This window comes from Bison bison, unplaced genomic scaffold, assembly GCF_000754665.1.
Source record: "Bison bison bison isolate TAMUID 2011002044 unplaced genomic scaffold, Bison_UMD1.0 scf7180017864091, whole genome shotgun sequence".
Lineage (NCBI taxonomy): Eukaryota > Metazoa > Chordata > Mammalia > Artiodactyla > Bovidae > Bison > Bison bison.
In genome coordinates this window covers 605,230-618,447 of record NW_011494663.1, presented here as the reverse complement: position 1 = coordinate 618,447, position 13,218 = coordinate 605,230, and the positions used below count along the sequence as shown (strand labels likewise).

General features: G+C 42.5%; 1 pseudogene; it reads left to right on the top strand.

Moving 5' to 3' along the window:
- The first annotated feature begins 4,890 nt into the window (after window positions 1-4,890).
- On the top strand, window positions 4,891-5,125 carry LOC104987275 (annotated as a pseudogene).
- The last annotated feature ends 8,093 nt before the right edge of the window (window positions 5,126-13,218 follow it).

Genomic DNA, 13,218 nt, shown 5'->3' with positions numbered 1-13,218 from the left:
TGGGGGGCGGGGCTGGGGGGTGTTGGCATTAAAAGAAAAAAGGTCTCAAGCAAGAGGCACACTCCAGGAGCAAGTTCTACTGTCTCAGAGAAGCTTGGGAGGAAGATAGTGCTGTGCAGAGGGCTGGGGAAGCCCATTTCAGCACACTCACACAGACCCCACTAGACAGACTGTGGCCCCACTGCTCACCTGCCTCCTGTGTGGCCTAATCTCATCAAATCCAGTGGTCAGGTCAGGAGTTATTTGAATACTCAGACTTTAAAAGCTAGCATTGAAAATTCCTGTGCTTAGATGTCTAGTCATAGAAAGGCTTTGCTGGAAGTAAGTATGCAAAGTGTAAAATACACACTGTAGGGGATGTATGCACACAGACCCATGTATGGCCTGAGCCACTGGAGCCACTCTGTCCTGGCCCAGCGACACCCAGGTTCCTGACTCGGGGAAACTGAGATAAGAAGTTATTGTTTAAGCTTTTAAGTTTGGGTATGCTTTACACAGTAGAGGTAAAACACAAAATGTTAGCTGATAGGATATGGCCTGTTTGGAACCCCCTCAAAGTGGACCCTTTAGCCTTGCCATGGCTCTCTCACTGGGGTCTGGCTGGCTTTTCTCCAAGACACACATCTGGCTCCAATTCTGCTCTTTCAAGGCTGAGTTAGGTTCTTCCGGGATCAGAAAGCTCCTGAGGGATCACTGAATTCTCCACTTATTGGAGAATTCTATCCTTATTGGCATTGAAGAAAGTGGTACACAGGCATCTTGGCAATTGACTCATAAATTATCATCATTATTTGATCCTCATAAGCCTCATCAATTTTGGGTATCTGGGGGAAAAATCCAGTCTGGACCTGAACAGGTGTGGTAACACCTTTCGAAGCTTTGTCCAGGGGCTCAGCTAGCCTCTCCTTAAGGATATTCTGTGCCATCCCCCTTTAACATCACCATAAGTCATGGAGAAAAAGATGGAGTAAGAGTGGATATCTCCCCTAGAGGGTCAATACTCAAGAAATATTCACTGAATGAATATATAAGTTCCTTTTACATTGCTGTTAAGATTATATATATTTATACCTATAGCTATATGCTTCACTTTTCTTTTCTTTTCTTTTTTTAATTTATTTGGCTGCACCAGCTCTTAGTTGCAGCATGTGGGATCTTTAGTTGTAGCATGCAGGTTCTAGTTCCCTGACCAGGGATTGAACCCGGGGCTCCTGCATTGGGAGCACAGAGTCTTAGCCAGTAGACCACTAGGGAAGTCCCCACTTTTCTATTTAACATTTTTCTTGAAGTGTCTCCAGGCCACCTGAAGTCTCTGTAGATGCCACTATGAGGGTAGCACCAAGCTCCACTGACAGTGGCCACTTATGGCTGGGCATTCTACCAGCTAGTCCAAACTTGGTCTGCCTGGCATGGCTAGTGGCATGTATTTGCTTCACAGATCTTTTCTATGCCTATATTTAGGGATATTTTCTCTATTAATAATAATGCTGAGGTATACATACATTTTCACTTGAAGGCATATCTATTTGCTTTGGACTGATCCTCCAAAGTGGACTCCTTGGGTTAAAAGGCAACAAGAAAGACCACAGCAGCCATAACACATAGGGATTGGCCTGGCATCATGGCAGAACACAGGATGAGTGGAAATAGGATATGTTTTGTGTGAGGAGTGCTGTTTTCTGCCGGCAATGTGTGGTATGGAAATGTGGTTGGTAAGGGCTGGGAGGAGGCAAGATTCATAGTGGGTAACATTTAACTTCTCACTATATTGTTTAGGCTTGGGCTTCCCTGGTAGCTGAGCTGGAAGAGAATCCACCTGCAATGTGGGAAACTCTGGTTAGATTCCTGGGTTGAGAAGATCCCCTGGAGAACGGTTAGGCTACCCACTCCAGTGTTCATGGGCTTCCCTGGTGGCTCAGTTGGTACAGAATCTGCCTGCAATGTGGGACCTGGGTTCGATCCCTGGGTTGGGAAGATTCCCTGGAGGAGGATCTTTAGTAATCCACTCCAGTATTCTTGCCATGGACAGAGGAGCCTGGTGGGCTACAGTCCATGGAGTCCCAAAGAGTCAGACATGACTGAGTGACTAAGCACAGCACATACTGTTTAGGCTTAGAAAATAAGCAATCAAATTACCTAAAGGATTTTAGAATTAAACTTGACAAACAGATACTAATATTCATCTAGAAGAGAAAATGTACAGCAACAGCCAAGAAGAATTTTAGGAATTTTGAAAACTGTATTAATTAAATTGATAGAGATAGATGGAACAAGAAACAAAAATCTCAGATCTAGAAAAAGCTGATGTACATCTAGGAATATGGTAAATATTGAAGAAAGTGTTTTACATGCGTGGAAAAAAAGAAATATATTAATGTTTAAAGAACTGATAAAAAGTTTGGCAGCTTTCTTTCTCATTATTAGCAAATTTAAATTTCACAAATATTAAAAAATTAAACATTCAAAAAATTATAAAGGTATATTAGAAAATATAGGGGAATATTATATACTTTTGGGGTAGAAAATGGCTATCTATATACCTATCGTCTATTTTATGACTATATTTGTAAGTTACATATATGACTAAAACAAATGAAAAAGAATAGACGTATTTTTTAAAGGTAAAAAAATATGTAAACTGAAATTGACTTACAATTGTACGCTCTAAGAAATTGGAGGTCTAATCCCAAATGGGGTCCCCCCCCAAAAAAACCCACAAAAACAAATGGGGTCCCCACATGAATTTTCAGGTGTTTTTGAGAGTACTTGCCTTGAAAATGGTCCATTTTGTTGCTCATTTTGGGATATATTGATGCATACCACAGATGGTAGAGGAACCCAAGAGAGAAATGAGAGTTGACCGGCAGAGCGAGTCAGCCTATTGTTGTTATTGCAAACCCCAACCCCACTCTACACTAGACTGGATCATGGAGAAACTAAGCTATGCTTCTTTTTGTGCCAATCCATTCTATGTACAACAAGATTTGTAAGCCATCATATCCAATAACATTTTGGGTGTACATGTAGGTACAGGAAGTGTTGGTTAGGCTGGTCCTATAGCAAGGCATGGGAATGAGCTTCCACTTGCGGCAGGTTGTACTGAGAGGCTGGAAGCAGCAAAGCCCCTTCTTAGTGGCTGCAAAGCCAGACTTCACACATGCCCGGGGCACTGACCGTGGCCATTCAGATGCAACCACAGACACTGGCGGCCCTATCATTTTGCCACACTTCAAAAACAGGCACTTTCATTCCTCTCTTCTGTTTCTCCTGCTTTCTTTGTTTTCTATTCTTCCTTCTTGTATTGCACATGAAATTCCCCATAAGTAGTTTACACGGTCCAGCTAACCACAATCCAACATGTTGTAGTCAGATTTGTCAGAGTTCTTAAAGCAAAGGCTGTACCTTTAGAGTGTCATTTACCCAACACAGTAGCAAGTAACTATGCATGACTATTTAAATGTATGTTTATTAAACTAAATAAAATAAAAAACCTAGTCCGTCAGTTGTAGTGGTCACATTTCAAGTGCTCAAGCATCTGTGGTTTGTGGTGGCATGTTGAGTGCATGTCCAGAACATTCCATCATGGCCAGAAGCCCTGCTCTGGAGGCTGGCCTTCGGCAGGTATGGATCTGGGTAGAGTCAGACAGAGGTGTAGCAGTAGGTCTCAGGACAAAGGTACGGCAATGTTTGCATGTGGGCTTGCATCTAACCTCTGTCGACAGTGGTCAGAGTGTGGAGGCTGTCATGCATGGAAAGCTGGGCTTGTGGCACAAGTTCTGTTTCCGTGCAGCAGAGAGCAAGGCTAGAGAAGTCAGTGCTGGCCAGTTTTCTCAGACTGCATTCTCAACACCCTCTGGCAGTCATCTGTACTCTTTGTGCTGCAGTTTTTCTCATCCATAAATGACAAGATTTTATTTCCCGGCCAGCTTCTGGCACAGTGTGGAATCCAGTAACTCATTCAGTGAAAGTAGCAGAATGCTAGTTTTCTGATACCTAGGCTAGTATTTTGGTCACTGGAGACTCACTAAGGGAAAAAGAATGAACTCATTGGCAAGTTCTATTGAGAAAGGAAATACTGTGAGGACTTCTTTGGTCGTCCAGTGACTAAGACTCCACACTCCCAATGCAGGGGACCTAGGTTCAATCCGTGGCTAGGGAATTAGATCCTACATCATGCAACTAAGAGTTCACACCAACTGTGTCTCTTGGGACTGACCCTGGCAGATGTCTGTACTATATTTCAGACCTCTCCTCTGTCAGTGGCAGTGTTTTGAGGTACATGTATCATGATTTATTCAACCAGGTCTTCTGTGGGTGGAGGTTTAAAATCCTTCCACTTTTTACTATTAAACATTATATTGACATAAATACAGTTGTTTATTTACCTTTATGAACTTTTGTGAGTCTCCAAGATCTAGTCTTAGAATTGTTGGATCAGAAAGCATTTACATTTTAAGTTTTGGTGGTGATTATCAAATTATCCTCCCCCCAAATCTTGTCAGTTAACATATCTGCAGAAATTTAATGAAAGTGGCTGTTTCCCCAACCTTATATTCAGGATGTGTCCTCAAACTTTTCAGACCTTGCTAGGTATCTTTTTTTGCTTGAATCTGCAAATTTTTAATGATCATTTAGGTTGAGAATTTATCATATGCTTATAGCAAAGTGTATTCCTTCTTCTCTGAGGAAACATTCACATCTTTTGTCATTTTTCCACTGAACATTTTACCCCTTTCTTTGAAAATGTTCTTTGCCTATAAGAACAAAAACAATCATTAATTTTAGGGTCTAAGAAGACTCAAGCTTAATGGTGTGGACAATTCAGAACTGATGATGAGATGGCCCCAGGAGCTTCCACCTGAGTGAGTGGTGAGAGCCCTGGACCCTACAATGGAGGGGTCTAGTGAGCCACAGATGGATGCTAAGTCCAAGGTCACCACCCAACTCATAGATTTTCAGTGGAAGCTGGGTATGGCTGTGAGCTTGGACAGCTGCAGATCACTTAAGTACCCTTATGTTACAGTGATGCTCAAGGTGGAACAAGTCCTTTGAAATGACAATTCCACAGTGTCAGGATTTCTACAGACAGTTCAAGGAAATTGCTGCAATTTTTGAAACTGTGTGAAAACTGATTACTTCGTTGATGAATTGCTACCATCATTCTAAATTCATGGACTTCACTTTCTGCAACAAAACTGCCTAAGGATCAAATGATATTTACTGAATGAAAATTGAACCCTTGATTTTCCATTTTTATTAAATAATAAAAGAAATTAGATAAATAGGAAAAAAAGGACCAATGAAAACTTATATGCTCTGACTCATTCATGCCACTTACATGAATTTATTCTCTAAAAAAGCCTAAAAGTTCAGTAGAAAGCAAGAGCTATGTGTCCAATGGTACTCATTTCTAAAAAATGGAAACAACTAACCCTTAAAAATGAAAACTATTTGCAAATGGAAAATGATTCTGATATAATACTGAATGAAATAAAGCCAAAATGTAAACTATCTGCGTGATAAAAAACAACCATGGAAAAATATGCATGCAAATAGTTTCAGGCAAGTGGCCTCTTCCTGGAAGAGAATATGGAAAAGTGAAAACAATGGTGTGTAAGAGAGGTAAAATTGCAGGAGACTCTTCCAGTGAAAAACAGTGAACAAATCAAGAGATAAAGTCTAGGGAGCTGGAGAGGTTGGGAGCAGGGTCTATAGAGTGAAGGAGCTTGCTATGTGCTGTCTGATGTACTGGCCTGTGCAAGACCTGCAAAGGACCACCCTCACACACACTTGCACTTCCCAGCATCAGTCACTGACCTATGACTCATAGTATTTTTCATGGCTATCTTTGCTTTAAATCTATCTTTCTTAATATTGTTTTCTGATTTGACTTTTTGAATATAATCATTCCTTTTACTTGGTTGCTTAACAGCAATATTTTGCTAGTAATAGTTTCTTAAACACATATAAAAATTAATAGCAAACTATTAATATAAAAACTTTTTCGTCAGAGTCTCCATAATCAACCCATCACCTCCAGGAACACATCACAGACCAGGGAACACAGGAGACTAGAGGAACTGCATTTTTGCTTGAAACATTGATTCTGTTAATAAACTAAGTTTAGACAAGATTCTAATCAGCAGAGATATTTCTGGGACACAACCTCTTTGTGGCTTTGCTTCTGAGCCCTGTGCTGGGTTAGCAAGTCTGCAAATGGCTAGAAGCCGCACTGAACAAGTGCTGGCCCTCTAGCTCTAGCACGGTTCTCAGCAACAGACATCAGCCAGAAAAACCAGGGCTTATGTTATAGGAAGGGGAACACTTTCCAGGGACCAAAAATTGGCTCTTGTCTAACACTCAGAAATGAACTGTCCAAGGAGACACATGTGCTGACAAAGCAAAAGACTTTATTGGGAAGGGGCACCCGGGTGGAGAACAGTAGGGTAAGGGAACCCAGGAGGACCGCTCTGACATGTGGCTCACAGTCTTGGCTTTTATGGTTAGATGGGATTAGTTTCTGGGTTGTCTTTGGCCAATCGTTCTGACTCAGGGTCCTTCCTGGGGGTATACACATGGCTCAGCCAAGATGGATGCCAGCAAGAAAGATTCTGGGAGGTGGTAGGACACTTGGCATCTCCTTTTGACTTCTCTGGAATTCTTCCAGTTGGTGGTGGCTTGTTAGTTCCGTGTTCCTTACCAGAACCTCCTGTCATAAAATACCTCATGCAAATGGTTATGGTGTTTTCTGGCCAGAGTGGGTGGTTTCAGTCAGTGTGCGTCTCCTAAAAGTTAGAGATGACAGTTAGGCTAGCAAGAATTTATTCACAAGGATGGGAGAGGTTGTTTCTTTCCTTATAAAGACTGTTAGCCCAAATTAAGTATTGGGTAAGATTTTTTTGGGTAATAAATTTTTGGGTAAGAGTTTTTGGGTAATAATTCTTTGGAATTCTGGATCAAAACACCAACTCTGGAAGAACACTTAGAAACAAAGAGTACTTAGATGCAGGATCCAAATTTGGCTGTAGGTGCCCCAGTATCCAGAGCACTTGCAACCCTATTGACGGCAGCACACCAGGCTTCCCTGTCCATCACCAACTCCTGGAGCTTGCTCAAACTTATGTCCATCGAGTCAGTGATGCCATCCAACCATCTCATAATTACTATTTAATACTAAAGTTGAGGATACTTCATCTACTTAGGTAGATTGGAGTATGCTGTAGATCAGTGTTTCCTCATGTAGGATGTTGCTTCAGTTTCTTATTGCTGCTGTGACATATTACCACAAACTTAGAAGCTAAAAACAGCACAACTTATCTTACAGTTCTATACCTCAGGAGTCTGACATTGCTCTCACAGGCTAAATCAAGGTGCTAACAGGGCTGTGTTATATTCTGGAGGCTCTAGAGGGCTATTTCCTTGCCATTTCCAGCTTTGAAGCTTCCTGAATTCCTTGAATCTTGGCCCCTTCCTCATTCTCTCCAATCTTCAAAGCCAGAAGCATTGCATCTTCAGATCTCTCTTTCTGACCTTGCTTCCATCCTCATAGCTCCTTCTCTGCCTCTTTCTTCCACATTTGAGGAGCCTTGTGATTTCATATCTTAGATAATCCAGGATAATTTGCCCTTTGCTGTATAACCTAGCATATTCACAACTTCCAGGGTTTAGATAGGGACATGTTAGGAGGGCCATTAATTTGCCTACTACAGATGTCAATTCCTATTACATGAAAAAGAGGAATGAAGTTTTCTGTTGAAAAGTTTATTTTCAAATAAACACAAGAGCCTTTGATACCTTAAGGTACACTGCATCTTTTCAAAAGAGTTCTCCAAAGTGATGGGGTCTTGTGTCAGATCAGCACCTACCTTTCACACCTGCCTGTGACCCAGGAAGCCACCTGCAAGCCACAGGCTAGGGCTTCCTGGCTAGGAGGCCGATGAGACAGCCCTGGGACAGCTGTTCCCACCTACTCCAGCAGGTCCCCAGGGAGGGCCCCCGCCCACCGGCTCTGTGCTTCTGGCGGCCCAGGCTGCAGCTACCTGCGGTGCAGGCCTACAACCTGTGCAATGCCCTGTTAGAAGCTCTCCTCATCTCAATTTTCCGGTGCCCTCCTGGTCACCTCAAGCAGATGCGAGAGTCCACGTGCATCCACAGAGCTGCTAAGTGAAGCCCGCTCCTGTGAAGGCAGTGGTACTTTCTGAACAGCGGCTGTTGATCCACTAAATGCGTAAGATTGCCATCTTGCCATACCTACTCCCTGAAAGAGACTTCCGGTAATGGGGGCGTGGTGGTAAGATCAGCAGGCACAATAAGGGCTAGGACCTGGTGAGGGTGGGGTTTGCAGGGACAGAGCCAGGGGAACGCAGTCTGCGCTTTCAGGGTGGGGCTCCGTTGGTGGCCTGGTCACTGGCCACTGCCCCTGATCGCCCCTGCACCTTGCCACCATAGGGGACATGGTTCAGGCCCACCTGGTGGCAGCCCTAAAGCCCTTGCCTTCCTGCACCCACAGGAGCCCCTCTCCTGGCTCTCTGCCGACTTTCCTCCTAGCCCTTCATGAGTTTCTTCTCTATGTCATTCCTCTGCCAGTCCCATAAAGAGTTTGTGTGTGTGTGTGTTGCACAGTCATGTCCGACTCTTTGCTACCCCAGGGACTGTTTCCCACCAGGCTCCTCTGTCGTTGGAATTCCCCAGGCCAGAATATCAGAGTGGGTATTTCCTTCTCCAGGGGAACTTCCTGGTCCAGGGATCAAACCCACGTCTCCTGAATTATAGGCAGATTCTTTACCATCTGAGCCACCAAGGAAGGCTCATCAATTCCAGGGGCTCCCAAAGGCTGTTCTCCATTCTCCACAGGAAGAAAGTGTTTTCTTAGTTCATTTACAGCAACCCCCCCTTACCCTCCATACAAAATCAAAACTTCCTGACAACTATTCTTTCCCTTAACCAGAGAAGTGTTTTAATGTTTTCTGTTTTTTTTTTTTTCTTTTTTTGACGCTGGTAATATCCCCCAAACTTGATTTCACAGTACACCGTGGTGTGTCCAGCAGTTTGGAAAGCACATAAGCCCTGGGTTACACCACTGGAGCTGTTTGCATGGAGTACTGTCCAGAAGGGAGTGTGTCCTGCACTTCTAGCACTGCCAGCCTTCCATCAGTGCCAGGATCTGTCACTGCCTCTGTGTGTGTATGTTATCACGCTTGGTTCTTGCAGATCTTGTGGTGAGGGTATTTCCTCCCCCATTTTTCAGACTAAGAAATTCACTCTTGGGTGTATAAAGTGCCTTACTCAGGATCATGAAGTTACTTGGTGATGAAGCCCAGAAATACCAGCATCCTCTGCACTGAGTGCCATATGGGATTAGGAGGACAGGATCCTGAACCCATGTTTTTATATCTTCTAGTATCCACATTAGAAAAGCAAAAAGAAAGACCTGGAGTTACTTATAATAATGCATTTTATGTAAACAAATGTATCAAAAATATTATCATTTAAACATGTAATTGACACAAACACTTATTATATTAATACATTTTACTTATCTTAAAAATTTGGTGAGAATTTTTACTCACAGCACATCTCAATGCTTCAGGTGGGTGCTGGCTGCCACCTTGGATGCCATGGTTCCAGAGTCACAGTTTCTGGGCTTGCTCCTGATTGTGTCAGGCACATTATTAACATCTGAATGTCTCCATTTTTATTGTGTAGAAAATGGAGGCAAAGTATCAATTTCATAAGTCCATGGGGTCGCTAAGAGTCAGACATGACTGAGTGACTTCACTTTCACATTTCACGTTTATGCATTGGAGAAGGAAATGGCAACCCACTCCAGTGTTCTTGCCTGGAGAATCCCAGGGACAGAAGAACCTGGTGGGCTGCTGTCTATGGGGTTGCACAGATTTGGACACAACTGAAGCAACTTAGCAGCATTCCCACAAATGGCTCATCATAGCCTCACAATTTTTAAGGCTATTTGCATAACTGTTGGATTCAGGAAGATTTTGGAGTCAGATCCGCTTAGGTTCAACCACCACTCAAACCTGATTTTAGGCTGATCACTTTCTCAAGCTTGACTCCTCATCTGCAGCCTATGACCTTCGAGCAGTGAGCAGCTGCTCTTCTCTCCTTCCTCTCCTGGTCTCCTCCCTGGCCCAGATTGCACCTCTTAGATTGTCAGTTAAGTCAGCCCATGAACATGTCCTAACTCAGAATCATGGATTTGCCAGATTAAAAATAAAGTTGTTCTGCACTGCCTTACCAAGGAGTTCCTTCAGATGGAAGGGAGCCACTGGGAAGGGGGCAGACAAGGCTTAGCAAGGCTTACAATTATCTAGAGAGATCATTGTTTAAAAAAACACCCACATTTGCCAACAAAGGTCCATCTAGTTAAAGCTATGGTTTTTCCAGTAGTCATGTATGGATGTGAGAGTTGGGCTGTGAAGAAAGCTGAGCACCGAAGAATTGATGCTTTTGACCTGTGGTGTTGGAGAAGACTCTTGAGAGTCCCTTGGACTGCAAGGAGATCCAACCAGTCCATCCTAAAGGAAATCAGTCCTGAATATTCATTGGAAGGACCGATGCTGAAGCTGAAACTCTAATACTTTGGCCACCTGATGCGAAGAACTGACTCATTGGAAAAGACCCTGATGCTGGGAAAGATTGAGGGCAGGAGGAGAAGGGGACGACAGTGGCTGAGATGGTTGGGTGGCATCACTGACTCAATGGGCATGAGTTTGAGTAAACTCTGGGAGTTGGTGATGGACAGGGAGGCCTGGCATGCTGCAGTCCATAGGGTCACAAAGAATTGGATACAACTGAGCGACTGAAATGAACTGAACTGAACTGAACTGAACTGAAGGGAGCATTACAGACCAACTAACCAGGACCTCTGGAAGTTGGGCCAGTCCCACACAGAGGATGCCAGTGAGAACAAAGGTGAGAAGCTCGACTTTTCAGTCATTCTCAGAAAGGCATGGAATATAGTTTTACTTAGAAATACTGCTGCTGCTGCTAAGTCGCTTCAGTCATGTCTGACTCTGTGAGACCCCAGAGACGGTAGCCCACCCATCCCTGGGATTCTCCAGGCAAGAACACTGGAGTGGGTTGCCATTTCCTTCTCCAATGCATGAAAGTGAAAAGTGAAAGAGAAGTCGCTCAGTTGTGTCCGACTCTTAGCGACCCCATGGACTGGAGCCTACCAGGCTCCTCCGTCCATGGGATTTTCCAGGCAAGAGTACTGGAGTGGGGTGCCATCGCCTTCTCCGACTTAGAAATACTAGATGGTGACTAATCAGGAGACTTTGTTTCCTCACCTGTGTTTTCATGACTTCCAAAGTCCCGACAATGTGGCCTACTACCAGAACACCAGGTGAAAATTGAGAGGTTTGGGATCTCTAATGTCCTGTCTGGGTAAGTACTTTGCTGTAAACATGTTTTTTTGTTGCTGTTGTAAACATCTTTGCCACAAACATTCTTGTCAAATAACTGATAAGGCAATTTTACCTTAAAAGTTAAAGTAACAAGAAGTAAATAGTGTATGTATCCATGGCAATACTGCACAAATAACTATTTTATTCTGCAGATTGTACCTAAGCACTTATCTTCCAGGTCTTTTGTTCACAGTGTTTTATAAATATATTTTTTTACTTGTTGATTTGTCATTGCACATTTTCACTGAAATGTCCTCCTTCCTTAAGAGAGGTGTCAGTTTCCAAACACTAGGATGTGTGTTTGTTCATTCTCTGTGTTGCACTGTGAACTCTTCTACAGTGCTTGTTCCTGGCAGATTGTCATATGTTCGTTGACAGACATTCTAAAGTTCTGTGGGAAATGTGATTTCAACTCTGTGCCTTCAAGACCCTTGGCCTCTTTCTCATGCAAGGTAGTGTGTTTCAAAGTAAACCAACTTCTGGGGCAGATCATTGTCATTTATCAGCTTGATAAACCACTAATAATGTCATTAACTGGAAGAGATCCTAATGGATTTCAACCAGTTGAAACTAAACTGACAAACAGTTATTTTATCTTTCAGGGAAAAAATGCCTTATGGCCCGTCAGTTGTGAGGCAAAAATATTTGCAGCAAAATGCTTTGGGTGAAAGTACCTAGAACCCTCTAATAGGGTTTTGTTTAGCTGTGTTACAATTTGTCTACTGTTTTTGGGTTAAAAAACTGAAGTCTAGCTAAATTTAGTAGCTTACCTAAAAGAAAACTTAATTTTACATTAGCTTGATTTTATTACAAATCATTAAATTATAAATATACAAATAATTACTAAAACCCACTTCATTGTGGTTTTATATATACAGCTCCACGAAAGGTACTTAGGTTACACTCTACAGTGACAAGGAGAGTGAGGTGTCACCTCAGGTGTTTACATTTCAAAAGGGATGAACTCCAAATGATTGTGAGATAGTTCTGGGTTATAAAACTAGCAAATGGCTTATCTTGATGAAAATTTATACAGATGTCAAAAGATTCATAGTCACTAAGTTTCTCATAGAAATGGTCTAGGAAAGGGAGAAAACAGAAATAATTTGTTTAAAAATGTATCCTAACAGTATTAAATAAGATAATGTGTGTGATGCATCTAGCCCATAGAAAAGCTCTATAACAAAAAATATTCAGAGATCATATGCTGAAGTGATTTTCCTTGTATTTATGTTCACTATATAGGATTTCTTGGATGTTGAGGAAAACTACAGCCTGATCACACAGGTTCTCAATCTAGAACATGTGGGCCAGAAACTAACTTTTTTATCCTTTGGTGACTGGTGAGAGAGGACGGGGAGGTTGGGAACTGGTTGTGACTAATGTGCTAAGGGTGTCTTAGGTCTAGAATTTTTCTCCTCTTGTTTAATTGTCCTAGAAATTCTGAGAGGTAAATATCATCACCCATGGGTAGATAAGATGAAACATGAGCCATTCAAGGACCAGTCCAGATTGCATGAGTGGGAAGGAACTGACTACCTGACCCCAGGGGTTAGACTTTCCCTCCACACTTAGGGGCTCCCCTAGGAACTGGCCCAAGGCCTTGGGTCTCTAATAAAGACCATAACATTACTTCAGACTCCTCTAGAAATTTTGCTAAATGCTTAGGTTTAGTAAATACCCATTTTGGACATATGGACTGTGTTCCATCTTCACATTTTTTATTCAATTAGCTATCAAGTTAAGAAAAAAGAGAATTTTATATGAGCCAAACTGAGGATTATAACTTGGG